This window comes from Erinaceus europaeus, chromosome 7, assembly GCF_950295315.1.
Source record: "Erinaceus europaeus chromosome 7, mEriEur2.1, whole genome shotgun sequence".
NCBI classification, from domain to species: Eukaryota; Metazoa; Chordata; class Mammalia; order Eulipotyphla; family Erinaceidae; genus Erinaceus; species Erinaceus europaeus.
Genome location: NC_080168.1, coordinates 111,365,127 through 111,391,382, shown reverse-complemented (window position 1 = coordinate 111,391,382; position 26,256 = coordinate 111,365,127). Strand labels below are relative to the sequence as shown.

Here is a 26,256-nt window from a genome sequence, read left to right as displayed (position 1 = left end):
AACGTCACCATCATTCCCAGCTGTGAGTCAGTGACACCCCCCCCCCCTTTTCTAAAAGAGACAAAGAGAGGTGGAGAGACTTGGGAGGAGAGAGAGGGAGACACCAGAAGCACTGGTCCACCACTTGTAAAGCTTCTTCCCTGCAGAGGGAGTTCTCCCTCCTGGTGCATGTGCACTTTACTGGCTGCCCCACTGCTCAGCCTCACTCCAAATGAATTAGAGACTCAAATCTAATAAGACCTACAGCAAGAAAGTTCTTCGATTAAAAAAATAGGACAAAATCTACACACACACACACACACACACACACACACACACACTTTCACAACACTGGGTTTTGTACTGGTTTCTTTGCTGCCCTTGTTTTATTATTGTAGTTATTATTATTGTTATTATTGATGTCATTGTTGTTGGATAGGACAGAGAGAAATGGAGAGAGAAGGGGAAGACAGAGAGGGGAAGAAAAAGATAGATGGATTAAACACTCAAACTTTAAAGGACAAGTGCCTAGGTGCAGACAAATCCCAACAGGAAATCAGTGGGAGGGCTTGGGACAGTAGTTTACATGGTTAATTGCTTTCTCCAGGGCTCCAGTATTGTACCAGTTGCAGCCACTTGGCTGGGATACCATGAAAGTTCCCAAAGGCGTAACTGCAGTTCTTAGCAAAGAAAGCTTCTTCATGGAGTCAAAATTATTGTCACACAGTTCCATCAGGTTCCTGTTGACATACACACTTATATTTTCCATCCTCATCTCTTTTTTATTAATTTTATAAAATGTGGTGGCAGGGATTGTGTCCATCTCATGCACAGAAGGACACCTTCCAAGCTTTCTTCCCAATTTACTATTAAGATATTGTGAAGTGCAGAGCCCTTGAAAAACACAACTAATGCTTTTATCTCCTAATTTGCTACATAGTTAAGTGTCGCCACCCTGGAGCTCACATATGAAGGACAAGGATACAGTGTGAAGAGTGCAGACTCAGCCATTACAGTTAAGAAAATATTACACTTGGCTTGGGTTACTAAAGATTTTTTTATGGAAAAGTAAGAATCTAAATACTTCTTGGTAGTACAGGAAATTCTGAAATCTTACAATGAGCCAAGCAGTGCAGATATGAGTCATAATATAGAACTTAGAATAATTATTTTTGCCCTTGCTGCCTTGGATTTTAAAGATTTAATTTTATTGGGAGTTGGGTGGTAACGCAGCAGGTTAAGCGCAGGTGGCACAAAGCGCAAGGACCAGTGTAAGGATCCCGGTTTGTGCCTTGGCTCCCCACCTGCAGGGGAGTCGCTTCACAAGCGGTGATGCAGGTGTCTATCTTTCTCTCCCCCTCTCTGTCTTCCCCTCCTCTCACCATTTCTCTCTGTCCTATCCAACAATGATGACATCAAAAGTAATAATAATAACTACAACAATAAAGGCAACAAAAGGGAATGAATATTTTTTTAAAGATTTAATTTTATTATTTAAATCCTGATTTATTATTTAACTCTTCCTAGAGTTAGAGTTACATATGAGTAAGAGAACAGTCCAGGACATGTGGCACTGGGGATTGAACCAGGAACCTCAGGCATGCAAATACTGTTCTCTACCAGCTGAGTCATTTCCTCATTTGCTTTTATAGTTATGATATATTAAAAACCAACAAAAACAAACTGTCACCTAGAATGGCATCAAGGAGCTTTATGTGTATCTTTGTCATGAATATGATAGCTGACACATTACAGATACTCATACAGCTTTACTGAATTGAACCCACAAAGATTAATGAGGTTCTGACTGAAATGAGAAATTATTCATGGGCTTGTTTCTAGAAACCTGTTCCCAGACTCACTCAAGGTTAGATATAAATGGCAAAACACATGGAGGGATATGGCTTCATTTTATGCTTACAATGGATCCTTTGTGTGCACTGTCTCTCACTAGAGACGTTTGTGAAAACCCATATTCAGTTTCTGATTGTAGTCTAAAATGATAACAAATTGTTTCAATTATATAGAACCACTCACACTACTTTATCAGAATGTAGAAGAAGCAGGAGGTGCTAATGGAGACTATTAACCTTCATATCACATTACAGTGTCCCCATCTGTTAGGGGAGAGAGGGAGAATGGAGAAACATGAAGGTCATTAAGCATACTGGTGAGTGTCAGACAGCAGCTTAGACTCTAGCAAAGCTAGTCCTCACTTGTAGGCAACAACTCACCAGAGCAAAGTGCAGATTTCACCCACAGTGTGTGTAGGCTGATAAAGGGCTCTGCATTCCTTTGCTAGAGCTGTCCTGGTAAAGTTACAAAAGCTGAGGGACTTAACAACAGAAATTTATTGTCTTATAATTGTGGAGGCCAGAAATCTAGAGTCAAAGTGTTGGCAGGTTTGTGTCCCACTGAGAATACGAGGGAGTATCTACTCTGTCTTCCTCCTTGCTTTTGGTGGTCTGCCGACAATTTTTGCTGTCTCCTGGCTGCTTTCCAGCCTAACTCCGATCTTTACAGAGTTTTCCCCTGGGTAAATAAATGCCTGTGTCCAACCTCTTTCTACAAAAACACCAGTCAACTGGACTAGGGTCCAATACTCTCCAGTTATGCAGGGAGGAGAAGGAGGGAAGGGACAAGGATCAAGACAGCAGTCTCCAAAATTGAGTAACTGGAGCATGTCTATGAGATTATACTCACAACAAGCTATTTATTTATTTATTTATTTTTAAGCGCCAACAGGGTTGCCGGTGCCTGCACAATGAATCCACGGTTCCTGGCAGCTACTCTCCTCTTCTTCTTTCTTTGATACAGCTGAGAAATTGAGAGGGGGAGGGAAGACAGGAAGGGAGACAGAAGGACACCTGCAGTATTTGCTCCCCACGTGGTAACGTGGTGCACCATTGCCCAGCCCCTATTTGTTTATTCATTCATTCATTCATTCGTTTATCTTTAATTCTTTTTTAAGAAATTAATCTTTTTATAATTTTTAAAATTTATTTATTTATCCCCTTTTGTTGCCCTTGTTTTATTGTTGTTCCTGATGTCGTCGTTGTTGTTGGATAGGAACAGAGAGAAATGGAGAGAGGAGGGGAAGACAGAGGGGGAGAGAAAGACACCTGCAGACCTGCTTCACCGCCTGTGAAGCGACTTCCCTGCAGGTGGGGAGACGGGGCTTCGAATTGGGATCCTTACCCGGTCCTTGCGCTTCACGCCATGTGCGTTTAACCCACTGTGCTACTGCCCGACTCCCCCTATTAATTTTTTAATCACAGCACTGATTTCATTTCTCTCTCTCCTGAAAAGAAGTAAAATCTTAATTTTTTTAAATGTTTCTTTTTCTTTTCTTTTTCTTTTAAACCAGAGCATTGTTCAGCTCTTGCTTATGGTAGTGTCTTTGGAAGATTAAACCTGGGACTTAGGAGACTCGGGAATGAAAATCTTTCTTTTTGCCTCCAGGGTTATCGCTGGGGCTCAAATCCATTGTTCCTGGAGGCTATTTTCCCCATTTTGTTGTCCTTGTTGTTGCCCTTGTTGTGGTTGTTATTGTTGTTACAGCTGTTTTGCTAGATAGGACAGAGAGATCAAGAGAGGAGGGGAAGACAGAGATAGACTCCTGCAGACCTGCTTCATCGCTTGTGAAGCGACTCCCCTGCAGGTGGGGAGCCGGGGGTTCGAACTGGGATTCTTATGCCGGTCCTTGCACTTTGCACCATGTGTACTTAACCCGGTGTGCTACTGCCCAGCCCCCATAAAAATCTTTCTGAATAGCCATTATGCTATCTCCTCTGCCCTCCCTGCTATTTATTTTTTTTAACATATTTTATTTATTATTGGAAAGAGACAGAAATTGAGAGAAGAGGGAGAGATAAGAGAGGGAAAGAGACAGAGAGATATCTGCCAGCCCTACTTTACCTCTTGCGAGGCTTTCCCCCTGCAGGTGAGGACCAAGTACTTAAACTAGGGTCCTTGTGCACTTAACCAGGTGCGCCACCACCTGGGCCACCTACTATTTTTTATAAGACATTCCCCCCAATATCACTTCATTAAGGCGATGTTGATTTACAAGGTATTTGCTGTCACAAGGGTACATCTCCATATTTCCCCAAGGTAGGTGTCAGTACATTTCACCCTCAACCAAACCATCATCATCTTCCAACATTGGGGCTTTGGTCCCCAAGATCCCCTTAGCAAGCCACTTTCTCCCTTTCTGAGTCCCTGCATCTGCTGTGATAAGCTACAGGTTAAGAAACAAACACTTTCCCTAATAGTTCTCATAAGACAGTTTTGTTTCTGTTTTTGCCACCAGTGTTTTCGCTGGGCCTTTGTGTCTACACAGTTCCACTGCTCCAGTAAGCTGAGAGATAAAGAGAGAAAGACAGAAGAAACCACAGCACTGCTCCACCATCATACGGATTATGTTTTATTTATTTATTTTATAGAACAGAATGGAACTGAGATGGGAAGAGGAGAAAAGAGAGGAAGAGACCCCTGCACACTGCTTCACTAGGGGCTTGAGCCCTGCTCCTTGCACACCATACATAATGTGTGCGATTAACCAGGTGTGCACCACTTAGCCACTTGACTTTTTTTTCTTTTGCCTTTCAGTTTTAGAAATTTTATTGCCAGGCTGGGGAGAGAGTATTATGGTTATGCAAATGATGTTCATGCCTGAGGCTCTGAGGTCTCAGGTTAAATCCCCCAGAACCACCGTCAGACAGCTGAGCAGTGCTCTCATCTCCCTCCCTCTCTGTATCTCTCATCAAAATAAATATTTTTAAAAAGAGAAGTTTTATTGTCATATACTCATGCTAGAAGATTCTTTCTCTGCTCTGCTACTAAGCAGTTCAAAGGCAGATCTCACATCTGTTCACTGTTAGTAAGTCTCTAGCTATTTTTTTCACCCCTTTAAATTTCCATCTCCATGATTATCTGTCCTTGCATGTTGTCTATATTTTCCTTTTCTTTCTTTCTCTCTTCCTTTCTTTTTTTTTAAGATGTACCTATTTATGGAAAAGAGAGAGAAAGTATACTCTGGCATGTGAGGTGCAGGGCATTGAACTCAGCATCTCATGCTTCAGAGTCCACAGCTTAATCCACTGAACCATCTCCTGTGCTACTTATCAACTCTTTCCCAGGAAAATCCTTGTCACATTAATTATAAGTTCTGACTTGATGATACCAACATTCCTGCCTTATCTGACTCTGGTTCTAATGCTTGTTCAGCCTCTTTATCTAATCCCCCCAACACACACTTTTTTCCCTTTTGGTGTACCTTGTTGAATAGTGGACAGGATATACTGGGCAAAAGGCACTGTGGTAAATATGCCCTTAGTAAGATAACAGTAATATAGGGGAAGCGCATGACAGTCTTGATTAGCTCTCGGCCTTTTGGAGAGCCTATGTGACTGGACTGACTGGACTGTGGACTTCACCAGTGCTGTTCAGCTTTAGATCCTCCCCCTCCCCTCAGGTTCTGGTGAGCCCAGATGACATAAAGAAAGGAAGAACAGCAGACCAAGAGTGAGTGATGTTTATTTTTCTCATTTTTCACTGTAGTAGTTTGCTGAAAATAATTCCAACAATCTATTCAGTGGGCTGGGTACAGTCCTCACTTCACCATGTGCAAGGACCTAGGTTCAAGCTCCCAGTCCCCACCCTCATGAGCAAGCTTCATGAGCAGTGCTGAAGTTCTCTCTCTCCTTTGCTCTTCCTACCTGTCACACTCTATCAAAAAGAAAGAAAAAGGAGTACAATGCCTGCTGGGAACAGTGGCATTGTGCAGGAAAGAAGCCCCAGTGATAACCGAGTGGCAAATAAGTTAATGATACAGTGTTTTATTGTTTTTTATTCTTTTTTTTTTTTGGTCATCTCCAGGGTTATTGCTGCGGCTTGGTGCCTGCACTATGAATCCACCGCTCCTGGAAGCTGTTTTTCCCCTCTGTTGCCCTTTTTGCTTATTATTATTGTTGTTATCACTGTCGTTGCTGGATAGGACAGAGTGAAATGGAGAGAGGAGGGGAAGACAGAGAGGGGGTGAGAAAGACAGACACCTGCAGACCTGCTTTACCACCTGTGAAGCAACTCCCCTGCAGGTGGGGAGCCGGGGGATCAAACCTGGATCCTTACGCTGGTCAGTGTGCTTTGCGCTATGTGTGCTTAACCCGCTGTGCTACCGCCAGCCCCTGCCTTTATTGTTCTTAAACCTCATTATTTGTAGAATTTGTTACAATTCAGAAGGACAAAGGTAAAATCAGATCATCTAAAACACTTTGTTAACAAATACGGGAAATCTTATGAGGTGGGCACAGTGGGTAGAGAATCAAATTTGTGTGTATGAGGTCCTGAGTTCAATCCCCAGGGTTGCATATGCTAGAATGATGCTGGCTCTCCCTCCCACCTTTATTAAATAAATAAATAAATAAATAAATAAATAAATAAAGCTTTTAAAATATGGAAAATAAAACAAAAACTAAGCAAGTCAAGAAAATTAAATAGTTGTTTCATGTTTATTTTCCTAGAAAGCACAGAAATGAGGGTGCGGGTAGATAACATAATGGTTATGTAGACTGTCATGCCTGATGCTCTGAAGTCCCAGGTTCAATCCCCTGCACCACCTTAAGCTACAGCTGATTAGTGCTCTGGTTAAAAAAAAGAAAAAAGAAAAGGAAAAAAGAAAGCACCAAAATGAGTCTCTAAAATTAAGCCCGTCAGCCACCAGGTTCCAGATGCCATCAGGATGCCAGCCAGGCTTCCCTGGACTGAAGACCCCACCAATGTGTCCTGGAGCTCCGCTTCACCAGAGACCCACCCTACTAGGGAAAGAGAGAGGCAGACTGGGAGTATGGACCGACCAGTCAACGCCCATGTTCAGCGGGGAAGCAATTACAGAAGCCAGACCTTCTACCTTCTGCAACCCTCAATGACCCTGGGTCCATGCTCCCAGAGGGATAGAGAATGGGAAAGCTATCAGGGGAGGGAGTGGGATATGGAGATTGGGTGGTGGGAATTGTGTGGAGTTGTACCCCTCCTACCCTATGGTTTTGTTAATTTATTCTTTCTTAAATAAAAAAAAAGTTAAGCCTGGTGTAGTGCACTCATTATTTTTCTAATACTAAGAGAAAAGCACTGTATAGCAGAAAGGCCAGCTGTCAAGCAAGAACTGTCCTCTTAGGGGCAAGACTTGGATAATGTGCTGCCTTACCCTGTGTGAGACCCAGGTTCAAGTCTGGTTCTCACTGCACTGAAGCAAGTTGGTGCTGTGAGCTGGCTAGCTGTCTGTCTAGCTAACTCTTTACCTCTATCTCTCTCTGCCTGACTCTATCTGAAAAAGTCAGCCCTGACTGGTGAAATCCAGGACACAACCAAAAAACAAAAAAAAAAAAACAAAAAAAAAGGAAGAAAGAAAGAAAAAGAAGAAGGAATATTGTCCCTTTGGCAGATCTCTAATACAATTATGTCCTAGCTGCTATTTTCTATGGCTACTTCCCCTTTGTTTTAATTAGAGACAGCATCTACAACCTTCTATTCATGTGGTGGTGGAAGCAATAGCTTCTCAGGAAGCTTTAGTCCACTGCATTTTACTAGATAAAAGAAAAACAAAAGCCATTCAACTCTGAAAACTGATTGCTGTCTGTAAGGGAATAAGATACCTCCCTTGGGACTAGGGAATAGCCAACAGGGCACAGTATGCTCACACCTTTAACCACTATGCTGCCAAGAGCACACTGCTCTCTCTGCTTGGACAATCTCCTTAAAGCTCTATTTGCCTGTAGTTTCAAATGCATATAAAGTGAAGGAATACTGAAATAAAGCCTCTCTTTTCCACCTTTGCAATCATCTAGATAAAATTTACAAGGGAAGAAAAGGAATAGCCAAAGGAAATACCTCAACTGTTGAATCTAACATGATATCTCATAAAATATCAAATTTAGACATCTAGAATGAAAAACTTTGCACACACTTTTTAGCACAGGAGCTAATGAAATTCCGGTTAGGGCTAGAATCTGGGCCACACAGGGCAAGGCACACATGCTATTCAGTACCCTAGACCCTAAAAACTGTAAACTAACTACTTCTAGTCTTCCCTCCCACTGTGACCAAGTAGACTACAAACCTGTTCTCAATCCTAACAAGTAGTCACGAGTCTCTTAACAATAGGGGTTCATTCTGAAAAATGCATCCTTGGTGGATTACATCATTACCAACACCACAGAGTGTATTTACAGAATCCTAGCTAAGATGGCCATACCATATACATTATCTAGACTACCTTGCATACCTCTTGGGACCAGTGTCATACTTTTGTTAGTAGTCTCTCACTAACAAAAGTATTCATTAAGGAGGAGATGATTTTACCTAAAACTAAAGTAAAATGACAAATACCTTAAGCAATGAAAACAATACAATAAAAAAAATGATGCACGGGCTGGGGTAGCATAATGGTTATGCAAAGCCTTTCAAACCTGAGGCTCTGAGGTCCTAGGTTCAGTCCCTGGCCCCACCATAAGCCAGAACTGAGCAGTGTTCTGGTTCCTTTCTCTCTCAGTATTTTTCCCTCTGTATCTTCTCTTTCTCATGAAAATAAAAAAAGTGTTAAAAAAAAAAGCAAAAAATGATGCACAGAGACTGCTACTGTTAAGAACCATGATTGATGCTCACAGCACAGCAGATAAAGTGTTGGACTTACAAACATGAAAACCCGAGTTCCATCCCCAGTACTCCATGTGCCAGAGGGATGTCCTGTGTCTGTGCGCGTGTGTGTCCCTCCTGTGCGTGTCTGTGCCCCCTCCACACATTCTTTCTCGCCTTTCCCTCTCAATCTACCTATCACTCATGAAACAAACAAAATAAATCTTTAAAGAAAATTTTGTATATTTATTTATTTATTCCCTTTTGTTGTCCTTGTTGTTTTATTGTTGTAGTTATTATTGTTGTGGTTGTTCTTGGTTAGGACAGAGAGAAAGGACAGAGAGAAATGGAGAAAGGAGGCCAAGACAGAGAGCAGGAGAGAAAGACACCTGCAGACCTGCTTCACTGCTTGTGAAGCGACTCCCCTGCAGGTGGGGAGCCAGGGGCTCGAACCGGGACCCTTATGCTGGTCCTTGCGTTTTGCACCACCTGTGCTTAACCCGCTGCACTACCGACAGACTACCAACAAAATAAATCTTAAGAAAAATATGCTCGGGGGTCAGGCAGTAGCGCAGCGGGTTAAGCACATGTGACGCAAAGCGTAAGAACCGGCTTAAGGATCCCAGTTCGAGCCCCCAGCTCCCCACCTGCAGGGGAGTCGCTTCACAGGCGGTGAAGCACGTCTGCAGGTGTCTTTCTCTCCCCTCTTTCTGTCTTCCCCTCCCCTCTCTCGATTTCTCTCTGTCCTATCCAACAACGAATGACATCAACATCAACAACAATAATAACCACAACAACAAGGGCAACAAAAGGGGGGGGGGAAATGGCCTCCAAGAGTAGTAGATTCATGGTGTGCAGGCCCTGAGCCCCAGCAATAACCCTGGAGGCAAAAAATAAATAAATAAGAAAAATATGCTCATTGAAATGACAGCTGTCTGTGATACCACCTTCATTCTAATATGTTAACGCTAACCACAACTGAGATCTTAATGACTTTCTCAATAATTCTTTTCATTTGAACCAAATTACTTATGTCAGTAAAAGTACTTTTTTGGGGAGTCGGGCTGTAGCACAGCGGGTTAAGCACAGGTGGCACAAAGCACAAGGACCGGCATAAGAATCCCGGTTCGAGCCCTGGCTCCCCACTTGCAGGGGAGTCGCTTCACGGGTGGTGAAACAGGTCTGCAGGTGTCTATCTTTCTCTCCTCCTCTCTGTCTTCCCCTCCTCTCTCCATTTCTCTCTGTCCTATCCAACAATGACAACAACAATAATAACAACAACAATAAAATAACAAGGGCAACAAAGGGAATAAATAAATAAAATAAATATTTTTTTTAAAAAAAGTACTTTTTTGTTTCTGGCCAGTGAGTCTGAGAACTCCTGGCAGGGAAGCAAAGGGGGTGTTGGAGGTAAGGGGAGTGAGTTGCAAATGTGGAGGTAATCCAGTGGACTTTGGTGAATGGATTTTTGTGTTTTGGTGAGGCTGTGGTGTGGTGACACATTTTATTTGATTTTATTATTTTAAAATAATATTTAATTTGGGGGCTGGGCATTAGCACAGTGGGTTAAGCACACAAGGCGTGAAGCACAAGAACCAGGGCAAGAATCCTGGTTTGAGGCCCTGGCTCCCCGCCTGCAGGGGAGTCGCTTCACAGGCTTCTCTCCCCCTCTCTGTCTTCCTCTCCTCTCTTGATTTCTCTTTGTCCTATCCAACAACAATAACAACACTAATAATAACAATGATGATAAACAAGGGCAATAAAAAGGGAAAAAATTGCCTCCAGAAGCAGTGGATTTGTAATGCAGGCACTGAGCCCCAGTGATAACCCTGGAGGCAAAATAAACAAAAAAATTAATTTATTTATTATTGGATAGAGACAGAGAGAAATTGAGACAAGAGGGGGAGATACAGAGGGAGAGAGATAGAGAGACACCTGCAGCCTTGCTTCACCCCTCATGAAGCTTTTCCCTTGCAGGTGGGGACCAGGGCTTGAACCTGTGTCCTTGTGCACTGTAATGTGTGCACTTAACCAGGTGTGCCACCACCTGGCCTCTGGTGACACATTTTAAAGAGGTAAGAAATTGGAAGTCGGGTGGTAGTGCAGCAGGGTAAGTGCACGTGGCGCAAAGCGCAAGGACCCACTCAAGGATACTGGCTTGAGCCCCTGGATCCCCACCTGCAGGGGAGTTGCTTTACAGGCAGTGAAGCAGGTCTGCAGGTGTCTATCTTTCTCTCCCCCCTCTATCTTCCCCTCCTCTCTCGATTTCTCTCTGTCCTATCGAACAACATCAATAACAATAACTACAAAACAATAAAAAACAAGGGCAACAACAGGGAAAATATATTTTTAAAAAAATTGTTAAAGAAAAAAAAAGAGGTAAGAAATTGTACTTCTGGGGCCAGGTGGTGGCGCACCTGGTTAAGCACACACATTACAGTGCACAAGGACCTGGGTTCAAGCCCCTGGTCCCCACCTGCGGGAAAGCTTCACAAGTGGAGAAGCAGGGCTGCAGGCGTTTCTCTCTCTCTCCCTCTCTCTCCCCCCTCAATTTCTCTGTCTCTATCCAATAATAATAACATAAAATTTAAAAAAAGAAATTGTATTTCTGTGTGACCTGGAAGGTGGTACAGTGGACAAAGCCTTAGACTTTCAAGATGAGATCCTGAGTTTGATATATAACACAGCATATGCCAGAGTGATGCTCTGGTTCTCTCTCATAAATAAATCAATCTGTGGTCCGGGAGGTGGTATAGTGGATGAAGCACTGGACTCTCAAGCATGAGGTCCTGTGTTCAATCCCTAGCAGCAAATGTACCAGAGTGATGTCTGGTTCTTTCTCTATCTTTCTCAATAATAAATAAATAAAATCTTAAAATAAATAAATCTGTAAAACAAAAAGAAATTGTACTTCTGAGACATTTATAGTCTTGTAAACCAAGGTTAACTCAAAAACAAAAACTATTAAGTGGCCCAGGAGGTAGCACAGTGGCTAGAGTGCTAAACTTACAAGCTTGAAGTCCAGAGTTCAGATCTGTTATTTTTATTACATTAATACAGTTAGGCAGTTTTCTTTCTTCCTTCCCTTCCTTCCCTTCCTTCCCTTCCTTCCTTCCTTCCTTCCTTCCTTCCTTCCTTCCTTCCTTTTTTTAAACCAGAGCACTACTGAGTTCTGGTCTATGGTGGTGTGTGTGTTTTTGTGTGGGGGGAACTGAACCTGAGACTTTGGAGCCTCAGGCATGGGAGTCTCTTTGTATAACCATTATGGTATTTCCTTCTCTCCTTTCTTTCCTCCCTACCTCCCTCCTTCCCTCCCTTCATATTGACACCAGGGTTATCACTGGGGCTTGGTGCCAGTGCTACGAATCCACTGCTCCATTTTTCTTTTTCTTTTTAAAAAATATTTATTTATTCCCTTTTGTTGCCCTTGTTTTACTGTTGTAGTTATTATTGTTGTTGTTATTGATGTCGTTGTTGTCGGATAGGACAGAGAGAAATGGAGAGGAGGGGAAGAGAGAGAAGGGGAGAGAAAGACAGACACATGCAGACCTGCTTCACCGCCTGTGAAGCGACCCCCATGCAGGTGGGGAGCTGGGTGCCACGTGCACTTAATCCACTGTGCCTGACTCCCTCCATTTTTCTTAACTGGATAGGACACAGAGAAGTTAGAAGGGAGGAGAGAGACAGAAAGGGAAAGAAAGGTAGATACCTGCAGACCTGCTTCAGCACTCACGAAGCATCCCTGCTACAGGAGGAGAGGAAGGGCTCAGACCCAGGTCCCTGTGTTTGGTAATATTTGCACTAAACTGGGTGTGCCACTGCTGAGCCTCTAAGCAGTTTTCTTTATATTTTATTCTCTCAAATCCTTCATGTAATTCATGGACAGAATATAATTTTCTGGAACATTATAGAAACACATTTTCTCTAATGGTGTCTGTGTGCATATACGACAGGCTGAGCTACATTAATGTTAATGCTGAGTATCATGCTATAGAGTCTTCCTTAGACTAGTGTCCATTTTTCTGTAGAGTCGTTTAATTTAACAAGGAGGAAATGAAGCTATGCTAAGATAAAGACTGGAAATTTGCATCTGTTGCCAAGTCAAAAAGTAGAGTCAATATCTCTTTCAAGAGAGATCTTAATACTAGGAAGTGAGAATTCTGAGCAAATAGAAAACCTGACTCCTAGTAGTAAAAACAATCAATCAACTCATTTTCCTTCCCTCATATTTTATTAACCTAAGTCTTCCAAAGCTAGGAAAGGAGGAGCTACCTCTTTCTAGTCAAAGAGAATTAAGTTGCTTCTAGTGTTTATTGGAACCCTTCTTAGGACTTATATTTCTTGCAGTCAGGGAGCTGGCAGTGTGTACAACACATGTTTTGCAGGCTGGAAGCCTCTGACTCAATCCCTGGCATGGTGGTGCTCTGGTTGTGTCTGTCTCTCTCATAAAAATAAGTTTAATATTTATTAACATGAGAAAGAGAAGAGAGAGAGAGAGAGATGGAGAATACCAGGAGAGATACAGAGAGAGTGAACACCAGGGCTAGAGACTGGAGATGTGATACTTTGGACTTTTGAATCCAAAACTCTAGTCACTATACCATCTCCCAGGCTGCTAAATAAAAATATTTCTATTTCTCATCTGGTTTCTAGTAGGAAGGAGTTGAGATAGCCCTAAGTAAATCCACTTATCTTTCTTATCCTCCTAAGTTGTTATGCTACTTCTATTTATCCATTATTCCAACACAAGTCTTCAACTCCTGCTCCCTAACCTAAAATACAAATTCCATTCCTTAAGTAGTTTAACTACAGATGTAGTTAACTACTTTAGACTAAAATGGGAATGCTAGCGCTGATAGTTTTATAATAAATTTCACATGAATCTTTTTATTTTTATTGCCTTTGTTTACCGTTGTTATTATTACTATTGTTGTTGGATAGGACAGAGAGAAATGGAGAGAGGAGGGGAAGACAGAGAAGGGGAGAGAAAGACACCTGCAGACCTGCTTCACTGCTTGTAAAGCAACCCCCTTGCAAGTGGGGAGGGAGGGGCTCGAACTGGGATCCTTAAGCCGGTCCTTGAGCTTTGCACCACGTGTGCTTAACCTGCTGCGCTACTGCCCGGTCCCCCAACATGAATCTTTAAAAAATTTTTTTTGAACTTTATTTGATAGAAGAGAGAGAAATTGAGAGGGCGGGGGAGGTAGAAAGGGAAAGAGAGACACCTGCAGCACTGCTTCACCACTCATGAAGCTTTCCCCCTGCAGGTGGGGCCTGAAGGCTTAAACTCAGGTCCTTGTACATGGTAATAAGCTCACTCAACCAGGTGTGCCACTGCCCAGTCCTCACATGAATCTTTAGTGCAACTATACAGAGGGTTATTTCCAGGTAGGGAATCTCTCCTCCCGTTCACCTTTAAACTGCACTTTCCCCCCCTCTACTTATGCTGTTCATAGGAGGGGAAGAGAGACTTTAGATCATCCAGTATTCAAATTGTCCTTGATACTTGTGCCTAGAATCAGTACAAGCATCATCAAGCAGGTCAGATTTAAAAAAAATATTTATTTATTCCCTTTTGTTGTTCTTGTTGTTTTATTGTTGTAGTTATTATTGATGTCATCGTTGTTGCATAGGGGAGACAGAAATGGAGAAAGGAGGGAAAGACAGAGAGGGGGAGGGAAAGACAGAGAGGGGGAGAGAAAGATAGACACCTGCAGACCTGCTTCACCGCCTGTGAAGCGACTCCCCTGCAGGTGGGGAGCCAGGGGCTCCAACTGGGATCCTTACACTGGTCCTTGTGCTTTTCGCACCTGCGCTTAACTCGCCGCGCTACCGCCTGACTCCCACAGGTCAGATCTTTTAACACTAGAGAAAAAGAAAGGTTGGAATCCCCTGTACCACCATAAACCAGAGCTAAGCAATGCTCTGGTGTGGGAAGGGAAAGGGGGGGAGGGGAAAAGAAAGGTTGGCCAGCTAAATCTTTCTAGATAGATTCTTTGGCTGTGAGAGGAACCCTGGAGCTGTGACTTCCCATAACTAACTTTCTCTCCCTGTTCCTCAAATTATTTCCAATCACGTGGTTATTTGTTTATAATATTTAAAAGGTGGGAGGACTGCACAGTTCAAACTAAATGACTTTCTAGGAAAGACAAAGGTACAGGGACTGTAAAAAGATTAGTGGTTGCCTGGGTCTGGATGGGGGAATGAGAGAGGGATGAAGAGTTGGAACAAAGGATTTTTAGGGCAACGAAACTGTCCTATATAAATCACAGAATACACAACACAAAAATGAACCCTAAATAAACTACAGGGTTCTGTGAATATATCAATATTGGTTCACCAGGTTTAACAATGTGCCACACTAATATGGAAGAGGTATGGAAAGATGGTAATATACAGTAAGTCAGTTTTCCTTCCACTCAACTTTTCCCTAAATGTAAATAAAAACTGCTTTTTTTTTCCAAATATTTTTTCCTTTTTGTTGTCCTTTTTTGTTCTTGATGTCATCGTTGGATAGGACAGAGAGAAATGGAGAGAGGAGGGAAGGCGGGGGGGGGGGGGGGGGGGGGAGAGAAAGACACCTGCAGACCTGCTTCACTGCTTGTGAAGCTACTCAACTGCAAGTGGGGGGGGGGGGGGTGCTCGAACCAGGATCCTTACAACGGTCCTTGCGCTTTGTGCTACGTGCGCTTAACCCGCTAAGCTACCGCCAGACTCCCAATAAAACTGCTCTTAAAACAGTCTTTTTTAAAAAAAATATTTATTTATCCCCTTTTGTTGTCCTTGTTTTATTGTAGTTATTGTTGTTGTTATTGATGTCGTTGTTGCTGGATAGGATAGAGAAATGGAGAGAGGAGGGGAAGACAGAGAAGGGGGAGAGATAGACACCTGCAGATGTGCTTCACTGCTTGTGAAGCGACTCCCCTTCAGGTGAGGAGCTGGGGGCTTGAACCAGGATCCTTACACCGCTGGCCCTTGCGCTTTGCGCCACCCGCTGTACTACCGCAGGACTCCCAAAACGTCTTTTTTTTTTTTTTTTAAGAAGAAGCATTAATTAATAATCATCACCAGGTTAATGACTAATAATGCCAAGTTAAGCTGCAAGAAGGCAGAAAAGACAAATTAGGCCATGTTTGATTTCAAACAGGAGAGGACTGTAAAGCCAGGTAAAGAGGCTTAAGGAAGCGGGTACAGAAGAGAAAAACAAGCGGGGTCGGCGGTAGCGCAATGGGTTGGGAGCACGTGGCTCAAAGCGCAAGGACCAGCAAGGACCGGCGGAAGGATCCTGATTCAAGCCCTGGCTCCCCACCTGCAGGGGAGTCGCTTCACAGGAGGTGAAGCAGGTCTGCAGGTGTCTTTCTCAGAGAGGGGCTCTGTCTTCCTCTCCTCTCTCCATTTCTCTCTGTCCTATCCAACAACTAACGACATCAACAACAACAATAATAACCACAATAAGCCCAGAGGGATAAAGAATGGGAAAGCTATCTGGAGAGGGGATGGGATATGGAGATCTGGTGGTGGGAATTGTGTGTTGTACCCCTCCTATGCTATGGTTTTGTTAATGTCTCCTTTTTTAAATTAATTAATTAAAAAAATAACCACAAGGCTACAACAACAAGGGCAACAAAAGGGGGGGAAAATAGCCTCCAGAAGCAGTGGAATCATGGTGCAGGCACTGAGCCCCAGCAATAATCCTGGAGGGGAAAAAAAAAAAAAGAAAAAAGAAAAGAAAAAAAGAAGAGAAAGACAATTATCACTTTTTTTTTTTTTGCCTCCAGAGTTATCGCTGGGGCTTGGTGTGTACACTATGATCCCACTGTTCTTGGAGGCCTTTTTCTTCTTCTTCCACTTTTCCCATTTTTTATTGGATAGGACAGAGAAATTGAGGGGGGGGGGAAGTAAGACACCTGCAGACCTGCTTCACTGCTTGTTAAGTGTCTCTCCGCCCTGCAGGTGGGAAGCTGGGGAGTTTGAACCTGGATCCTTGTGCTGTTCCTTGCGCTTCATACTATGTGCCATTAATCTGGTGCACTACTGCCTGGACCCCTCTCAAAGCTTTTCTTTTTTAAATTAATTAATTATTTATTTATTTACTCTTATCTTTTCTTATTTATTCCCTTTTGTTGCCCTTGTTTTTTTATTGTTGTTGTAGTTGTTGTTATTGATGTCATTGTTGTTGGATAGGACAGAAATGGAGAGAGGAGGGGAAGAGAAAGAAGGGGGGAGAGAAAGATAAGACACCTGCAGACCTGCTTCACCACCTATGAAGCGACTGCAGATAGGGAGCCGGGGGCTTGAACTGGGATCCTTACACCAGCCCTTGGGCTTTGTGCCATGTGCGCTTAACCCGCCAACTCCCTACTCAGCTTTTTTTTTTTAATTTATTTATTTATTGGGGAATTAATGTTTTACATTCAACAGTAAATACAATAGTTTGTACATGCATAACATTCCCCAGTTTCCCATTTAACAATACAACCCCCACTATGTCATTTATCATCCTTCATGGACTTGGGTGCAATAACTTTTCTATAATGACTGGTGTGCAAAAAAACCTGAAGTAGGGGCTGGGGAGATAACATAATGGTTATGCAAATATCTTAAGAGCCTGAGGCTCGGAGATTTCAGGTTCAATCCCCAGCACCACCATAAGCTGGAACTGATCAGTGTTCTGGTCTCTTTCTCTCATTATCTCTCCCTCTGTATCTACTCTTTCTCATTAAAATAAATTAAATAAAAAAATATATTTTTTAATCCTTAAAAAAAAAAAACCTGAAGTAAATGATAGCTCCCTTAGAAAAAGAAAAGTCAAGTTTAAAAGGGCACTGATATTTAGCAGAAAAAGCACCACCATGAAACTTCTGGCATCCTTAATCACCCTGTTGCCTGCCCCTGTGGCTAAGAAACTGACTTGTGATTGTAACCAACTCTACCACCTTAACACTGCACATCTCTGGCTGGTGGTACTGGAGATCAAACCAGGTACCATGGAATCTCACAGTGAAAGTCTTCTCAGAAGCCACTCACTATGCTGCCTATCCAGCCCGCTAGCAGCCAACCTTCATGGTGGATTAAGCTCATTTTTCAGGAAAATTAAGGGACAACTGACCAGTATCAAAGGAAAAGCTGGCCCTGGAGAGGAGAAAGGAGATGTTTCACAGGATGATTCTCTCTGGACTAACATAAGTGGCTGTTCAAGAGACTATGTCTTTGGTAAGCAGAGCTACAACTCTGACAGCCAATCTGCTGAATGCCTAACAGAGCACTCTGCTTTCTACAATGACTCAAAGGACAACGCAAGGCTGCAGATTTATTCTGCTGACTTCCCTGCAGAGCTACTCAAGTTTTTCAAAGGCAAAAAAGAACTCTTTTCTGCCAACCAGGGAATTGCAAATTCCACCTGGGATCTGAAGACAGAACTATATTTGCTCAAAATCTGACATCATTGACATGAACAAGATTTAACAGCTGGGAGAATGGCTGGTAATTTTAGTCTTTAGAACAGAAGTTGGTTCAATTCTTCAATCTGCTGGCACAATCAGAAGCCACACAGGGCACATGGTGTACCAGACTGGGAATGAGCTAATTTCACAAAATTCATTCTCATTCTCTTTGTACTTTCACATGACAATTGCGAATAGTCCAGGTTCTTTCTTACCAAGGACAACCTCAGATAACATATTTCACTGCAAAAATAAACTTCAAAGTAAAAGCACAAAGGCATTATTGTAGACAAAATCCGAAGCTTGCATCTTTTCTCTGATACTCCCCATCTTGAATCTTATCTATCCTTAACCTTGTAATTTCACGAAAGAAAATCTAGAAATCAAAATCTATTTACAATGCACTAAGATTAGTAGCAGCATTTTCCTCCTTATAATTTGTAAGTCATTCTACAGATGAAGTTCTCAAAGAGAAAGCTTTCTACATATGCTAACATGAAAGTAACAGCCATGTGCTATGATTTATAAGATAGTCTCTCTGAGGTCAAATGGATTCAACTCTCTGCAGACAAAAGAAGACTTAGCTTGAGAATTAAGAGGCCCAATTTCTGTTCAAACCTTTCTTGTTATGATTAAAAATCAAAGTGATTAAAGAAACAATAATTTTTATAGGTAATCATTCTGATTATAATTTTTAAACTCCTGCATTACTGTATTGAACAAGTATACTGGATGTAGGTACTAGAGCAAGCAGAATAGTAATAACAAAATATCACACAGAAAATTAAAAGCTAAAAATCAAAATCCCCTCCCCCCAAAAAAAAACCTTCTTACAAAAATGAATAAAAGGATAAAATTAATGTGCTCTGCTTTATAAATATTGGCAAACAATTAACATCTCAAAATCTGAGATATAGCCAAGTCTAAAATTTTAGCCAAAAGAGATTCAGCTAAGTGATTACTAATACCTGTAACAGCAACCTTTTCGAAGGAATTTGTCATTTGCCTATAAAGACTCAGTATCAAAACCTAGTTCTGATGGAATTTTAATGGACGAGGCTGTTGTATTATAAAGTCCAAGTTTTAAAAAGGAACATTATGTTTTATTTAAATCTCTGACATATGGTTTAAAAGCTCAAGTTCGCCAGTTTTCTCCGCTGCGTAGAACACCGAAGTTCTCCTCCTTCTCATATGAAAGAGCTTCCAGAGAGCATTTCTTGCACCTTATTCATAATGCACAATTTATCGGCATTTCTTTTCCTTTCTAAATAGCCAGGAGGGAAGAAGAGCGCCACAGACACTGTGTGTGGTTAGTAATGGCGCTTTTACTTGTCATTGTACAAAGCCTGTTAAATATTTACAACACAGACAGCAATATCCAGTCCTAAACACCCAGTTGTGAGTTTGAATTTTTTTAGAAATAAATCTATGACAAGTTTTCCCCTGCAAAACGCCAGAAGACTTTACTAACAGCTTCAAGAGACCCAGCGGGTCCAGAGGAGCAGTTATAGGCCATCTGGTGATTACTTATTATTATTTATACAGCACTATAGTTGTACACACAGATGTGTTATGAATCCACATGCAGGGAAGACCTTAACAAGGGTTTCAAACAAAATGTGACTACTGAGCAAGTCAATCTACATTAAAGAAAACAGGCTAACTAGAGAGTGGAAGCATGTTCTTCAATATGTTGCATTAGCTGGAAGTTTTTTGAAAAATTATATATAATGATGATAATATCTTATAAGTTAACAACCTAACTATATGTGGTTTTGCAGGGGTTCCAAAAAAGGGTGTGTGTGTGTGGGGAGCAGTTCTCAGATCCAGAAAGTACTTTATAAACTCAGCAGTTTATGAGAGAAGGGACTGGGGGGGGGGGAAATCTTCTCTTGATTTAGAAAGAATTAAGATCCAAAGATATGAGATTTCTTTTTCCTACCAGGAATGCTCTGAGGACAGTTTTGGGGCTTCCATTCCAAACACTAAGTCATACCCATGGAAAACAAAAGTAAAGAAAATGTTTCACCTTAATTTCTTGAGTAAAAATTACAAGTGGTTCTTACAGCTTCCTACCACCCCCTCGCACTTCTAATCTACTATGTACTAAGTGACATAATCACAAGGAAACATGAAAAATAAAAAACAACCAACCCTACATTTCTAAGAGCGAGTGTGAAGAATGTCAGATCTGGTATTTAAAAACTTTAGATTTCTGTCTCTCTCATTAAATAAAAAAAACAAATAAATCAGACAAAACCAAAATCTGAAGTGGCCCAGTGGGAAGAACACAGGGCTTGCAAGGATGAGGTCCCGAGTCCAGTCCTAGACACTGCATATGTCAGAGCGAAACTCGGGTTCTTTCTTCCTCTCTCTCAGTAAATAAATCTTTAAAGAATGTCTCAAAACAAATAAACAAAACAAAAGCTTGGGTATTTTTAATCTCTTTTGTTTAACCCTACCACATTTTAAAATTTCAGTCCCAATTGTGTCTGCATAATGTGTAACAGTGTGGTCTACTTCCATTACAAGGTTATATTAAAATAGCAGTATAGAGTGGACTGGAAGTTATTGCAAAATCAACATATTATAAAAAAACAAGGTTAGCATTTGGCGTAACTGTGTCTAATGCAGTGTATTTTCAGCTGCCTGACAGCATGCAGGCACTCTTACCAGATGGGAACTGGATGAATTATTGAATGAAATATGAATTATTAAATAAAATTTTTGAATTTTTTTTAACTCTTGGCAGGGGTTGAGGAAGAAAGACTTGTTTTCCTGCGATGTCTTCATCTGTCATAACATGCAAAAAGAACCAGCATATACCACCACAAAAGACATTTCCTACCAGCACCATTAACTTGTGTTCAATTCAAGATGCCCTCTTAGCAAAGAACTAGTAATGAGCGCCAGTTCATTCTCCCTTGCTTTTCTTTTGTGTTAACGCCAGATAACAGGGAAGTTGCCAAAGGTTTAGAATTAAAAATCTAAAGTTCCATAGCACCAGTATGACCCATTTAATGGGAGGGCTGGGATAACGGGAATAATCTCTATAGCTTTATATTATATAGGCAATAAAACATATACCTTTGTAGCATGCCAGCATTTAACCAATCATAGAAGCTATTTGTTGCCTCATATATTACAAAGCAATGGAGATTTAAGGGATAATGTTCATGAAGGCAGAGAAACTACAAAGCAATAAACAGCACTGGAGGTTGGTTAAATGCCAAGTGAAGCCAGGACGACAGCACCATAAACATTACTCCCATTATATGAAGTGATAAGGAGATAGAAGAAGCTGTCCTCAGTCCCACCACAACTAAGGCTCCATAGCTCTCCTTAGCCTTAGCAAGGGAAAGCAAGCTCCGAAAGCTTATGAGCCAGTTATATTTCTCATGTCTTTGAAATATATGAACAGAAAAAGAAGTTCAGCTGCTACCTAAATGTCTTCTGGCAGAAGAGAAGATCTGGTACTAGATATCCTGAGGGGAGAAAGAAGAGGAAGGAAACAGTCCCTCAGGTCACCCTGGACAAAGAAACAATCAAAGGATTCCTCCTTAAAAGGACAGAGTTGATACACAGTGGGTTATGACAGAAATCTTTCTCATGATTATAATGGGGTGATACTAACCACCCATTAGTAGTATTTCCTCAAAGAAAACATGTTCCTAATTTTTAAGGACATAGATATGCTAAGCAAGAGGCTTACAAACCAGCTTCTGTGAAGATTTAATTATGACAACCAGGACTACTTAAATTCTCATAATTTGTTATTTGTTTTATGAGGGAGAGGTCAAAGTGCTGGTCTGTACTAGTACATGCAGTAGGAGATCAAACTCAAGGCCTCATGCCTACTAATTTTGTATTCTACCCATGGAGTCACCACCAAGGCCACTATATCTGCATAATTTTTTACTACAAACCATTGTCAAGTGCCTGAAAGGGAGGGACGGGAATATGAAACCTGTTGATTCCCACTAATAAAAACTGGACAGAAAGCATCCACATGAAATGGCATCTCAAATTCAAGATTACTGACACATCAACAGAAAAATTTTACAATTGACCTTCATGTAAAAGTACCCCTCAAAACATTAAGAACTTCCAAGATCTACTGGATCTAGCATCAAAGTATAGTTCTATTATTTTAGCAATAAAACAGAGGCAAAGTCACGTTATAGTCACAAATATTTAAAATAGATGTTGTATTATTTTACAAACATTTCAAAGACCCACACAACTACAATTCAGCCAGCCCTTTTGCCACAAGGTATCTGGGGCACTGTTGTCTCAACAACACTAAACCATTCTCTGGAGGCAGCTCTATTAACCACTCTATCTACCAAATTCCATAGAGTGGAATTAGCAGGAATATTGCTTTCCCCGAGTTCCTCTTCATGAATGATGAGGCCTCAAGAGAAACAGAGTCTCAACAGGAGAATAAGAATGAGAGGACTCAAAAAATCCCACCATCTGTCTTACCAAAAAAGAATACAGAGAATATAACCTTCAGCAGCCATCTTGTAAAAAAAAAAAAATGCAGGCAGCATATTTAGAACTCAGCTGTGTCACTTCAGACTTACTATTGGGAAGTGGATCATGAACAGAATCCAAAAATAACAACCATTAAAGACCTAGCAACCAAAACATGTTTATGTATCCATTGAGAGCCCAATGGTTCTGATTATACGGTGGAGAGCATAATCCACTAGTCTATTTTAGGTGAATTTTCTTTTCACCTTTCCTTAACATTAAGGCATAAGATGAGTTCTGAGTTCAGAGGTACCCAGGGTAGAACCTGAGCAGGAAACAAATACTGAGATAATGCAAGTTTCACCTAGCAGAGAAATGGGCTAGTCATAAAACAGAAAAAAAAAGAAAAAAAAGAGAAAACTTGCAGGAGAACTAATGCAAGCTTATAGTTTATTGGCTGATTTTTTTTTTTTAAAGATTAGTCTCATGAATTAAAATTTGTTTTTGTTCCATTTAGAAGTCACTGATTTTATTTATTTATTTATTTATTGCTAATGGGAGTCCACTGCTCTTGGCAAATTCTTCTCCCCTCTCCCTTTCAATATCAGACATGGAAAAAGAGAGGGAGATAGACAGACAGACAGACAAATAGATAGCAGGAAGGAAGCACACTAAAGCACCACTCTTCTACTTGTGAAGCTTCCCCTGTATATGATACTCCTTGTGGTTCCGGGGGTTTGAACCTGAGTTTTGTGCACGGTGAACTGCATGCTCTACAGGGTGAACTGTCTCCTGCCCACGAAGGCAGTGACTTTTTAGACTTCTACGGCAGTAGGATCTAAGTTTGTCTTATAAAAAAATAATCATGGACCTTTTTGTACCTCCTGGAGCTTAAATAGCTTTTTTATTATCCTACCCTTTCTGGAATAAAGAATTTTAATAATGACAATGAATTATAAATAGTCTGAAGGCCTCAAGGTGGCTCTAGAATGAAACATTTTTCTCTTTTGAAGGGTTTGAGGAAGTCTGAAAACAGGCTCAGAGTAGTTTATCAAATATGTCTTCTCTGTCAGATTTTCACTATTTCTTACAACAAAGTAATCAGAGTAAATCTTGTAAAATCCCACTCTAGAGTTATCTGTGGGGCTGGTTAGTGATGCACCTGTCTGAGTACAGGTGTTACCATGCCCAATGACCCAGGTTCAAGCCCCAGGTCCCCACCTACATGGGGAAGCCTCACTAGAGGTGAAGCAGTGCTACAGGTCTCTCTCACTCTCCCTCTCTTCCCTCACAATTTCTCTGTCACTATCCAGTACAATAATAATATGTAAAAATTACCTATTACTAAAGAATTAGGAAGAAACTTAGGAGACTAAATATAATAAAAGGATTATATACTCACCTTACCATAAAGTTCTGACATGCAAGAGAGGTAAAAGGATGGTCATGACAGGTCAGAATCTTTTTATATTGTTTTGTTGTTTCCCCCTAGGCTTCATTGCTTCAGACAGTCTTTTTCCAGCAGAGACAGAGACAGAGACAGAAAGGTACCACAGCACAGAAGTTCCCTCCAATGTGGTGGGGGCTGGGCTCGAGACTAAGTGGTGTGCGTGACAAAGCGGGTGCCCCATCCAGGTATGCCATCCTGCTGACCCTCGATATTTTTTCTAAGACACAAGAAACTTGAATATAAAAAAAAAGGTAGCAAACTCCCTGAGTCCTATATTCATGGAGAGGGTTGGGTGGGGGAAGTCTTCAGAATCTATACTAGAGATCACAATGATTCCTAAAATCCAACAGATAATTCAGAAGTGGGGAGGAGGGGTGCAGCTCAGTGGTAGAGAATATGCCTTAAATGTACAGTTCAATCTTCAGAGAGAGGGGGGGGAATAAAAAAGGAAATGGGAAGAAGTAGGGGGAGACTTAGAAAAGAACCCAACGAAAGAAGGAGAAACCAAAGTAAAAAGGTCAGAGTTTTTCTACCTCTGATACAAACAAAATAAAATTCTTCTAAGAACACATAGATTTCAGTGGAGAAAAGAAAACAAAAAAAATTTTTATTCTGATACAATAGTCTGAAGGAACTATGTATTTAAAGTTTAAGATACTTTTCCTGCATATTCTTTATTTTCATCATCCAGGTTTATTTATGTACTTATCTGGGTGGTTTTAAGGATATAGTACATAAGGGGGGTACAGGTATTAAGTATAATAAAATAAATCTTTTCACCCAAAATGCAGACTTTCTTTTCTTTTTTTAAGAAAAGGAGACATGAAAAGGATATTAGGTATCAGTGACAGGAGTCACAGTAAATACTATTACTAACAAAACCATACACAAATTTGAGACCTCAAGTTCAGACATATACTAAAAAAAAAAACTCTGAAAAAAATAAAGCAAATTTACTTTTTTCCTTACTTTTTTCCAATTCCTTTTGTTCAAAAGAGAAAAAAAATTATATATACACACATACACTCATAAAAACAACATGGGGAAAACATGCAGTCAACAATAAAGTTGACAAGGGAGAAAATACACCTATAGTACTGAGTACTTCAGAATACAATGGTTTTAGTTCTTTCCTGGAAATTTCAGTATTTACTGGAATTTGAATTGTTCTTTGTCATGCTTTGTTAACACCCTCATCTCACTCCACCTCTCAAATTCCTATTCTTAGGAATTCTGCAGCTTAACTGTCTCTTCTTTTATATTTACAATGCTTAGTAGACCTAGTCTGCAATCTCACACATCACCAGTAAGTGTCACTGGACAGTCACATGACATATTCCTAACTGAACAAAAAATTCAGCCCTTCAGGGTCCATGAAATCAATTCATGAAGTGAGATAAAACTTTCTTTTCTTGTATTCTTTTCTTCATCTTTTATAGAAAATGATTGTGGGGTCGGGCGGTGGCGCAGTGGGTTAAGCGCATGTGGTGCAAAGCGCAGGGACCGGCGTAAGGATCCCGGTTCCAGCCCCCGGCTCCCCACCTGCAGGGGAGTCGCTTCACAGGCGGTGAAGCAGGTCTGCAGGTGTCTATCTTTCTCTCCCCTTCTCTGTCTTCCCCTCCTCTCTCCATTTCTCTCTGTCCTATCCAACAACGAATTGCGTCAACAAGGGCAATAATAATAACCACAACGAAGCTACAACAAGGGCAACAAAAGGGGGAAAAAAATGGCCTCCAGGAGCGGTGGTTTCATGGTGCAGGCAGCGAGCCCAGCAATAACCCTGGAGGAGGAAAAACAAAACAAAAAAAAAAAAGAAAATGATTGTAGGGAGGGTCTAGGAAGAAGAATTAAGGTCCAAAATTAAAAAAAAAAAAAAAAAAGGCAGCTTCAACAAGATGATTTAAAAAGTAAACTACGTGCCATATAATGAACACACACATAAACAACAGTGTGGCAGCTTAAACAAACAGCAAGACATTGCATAGCATGTGAGATTTTGGGTTCTGTGCTGGATTGGTCTTCTCTAGACAGATTGTCTGCCTTTCACTGATAACAATGAGTATCTGAACCAACAGTCAAAAGAAACATTTTTTTAATTATTATTTAAAAAAAAAAAATCAAAAGACTGGGCAACTGGGGTTCACAATGAACAGAAGCGTTCTCAGTTGCCCATCCAAATGTGTTAAGCAGACTTTCCTATGAAGTTGAGAAGATATTTCTACTTGCTTTGTATTAAACAGATAGCTCTGGAAAGGAGAGAGCAACATGTATTCC

At 41.1% G+C, this 26,256-nt stretch overlaps 1 protein-coding gene across 5 annotated transcripts in view; it reads right to left on the bottom strand.

The window, feature by feature from the left end:
• LOC103109263 (cyclic AMP-dependent transcription factor ATF-7) overlaps window positions 1-26,256 on the bottom strand; it is a 105,901-nt gene that overhangs the window by 52,541 nt on the left and 27,104 nt on the right. The window lies entirely within an intron of this gene.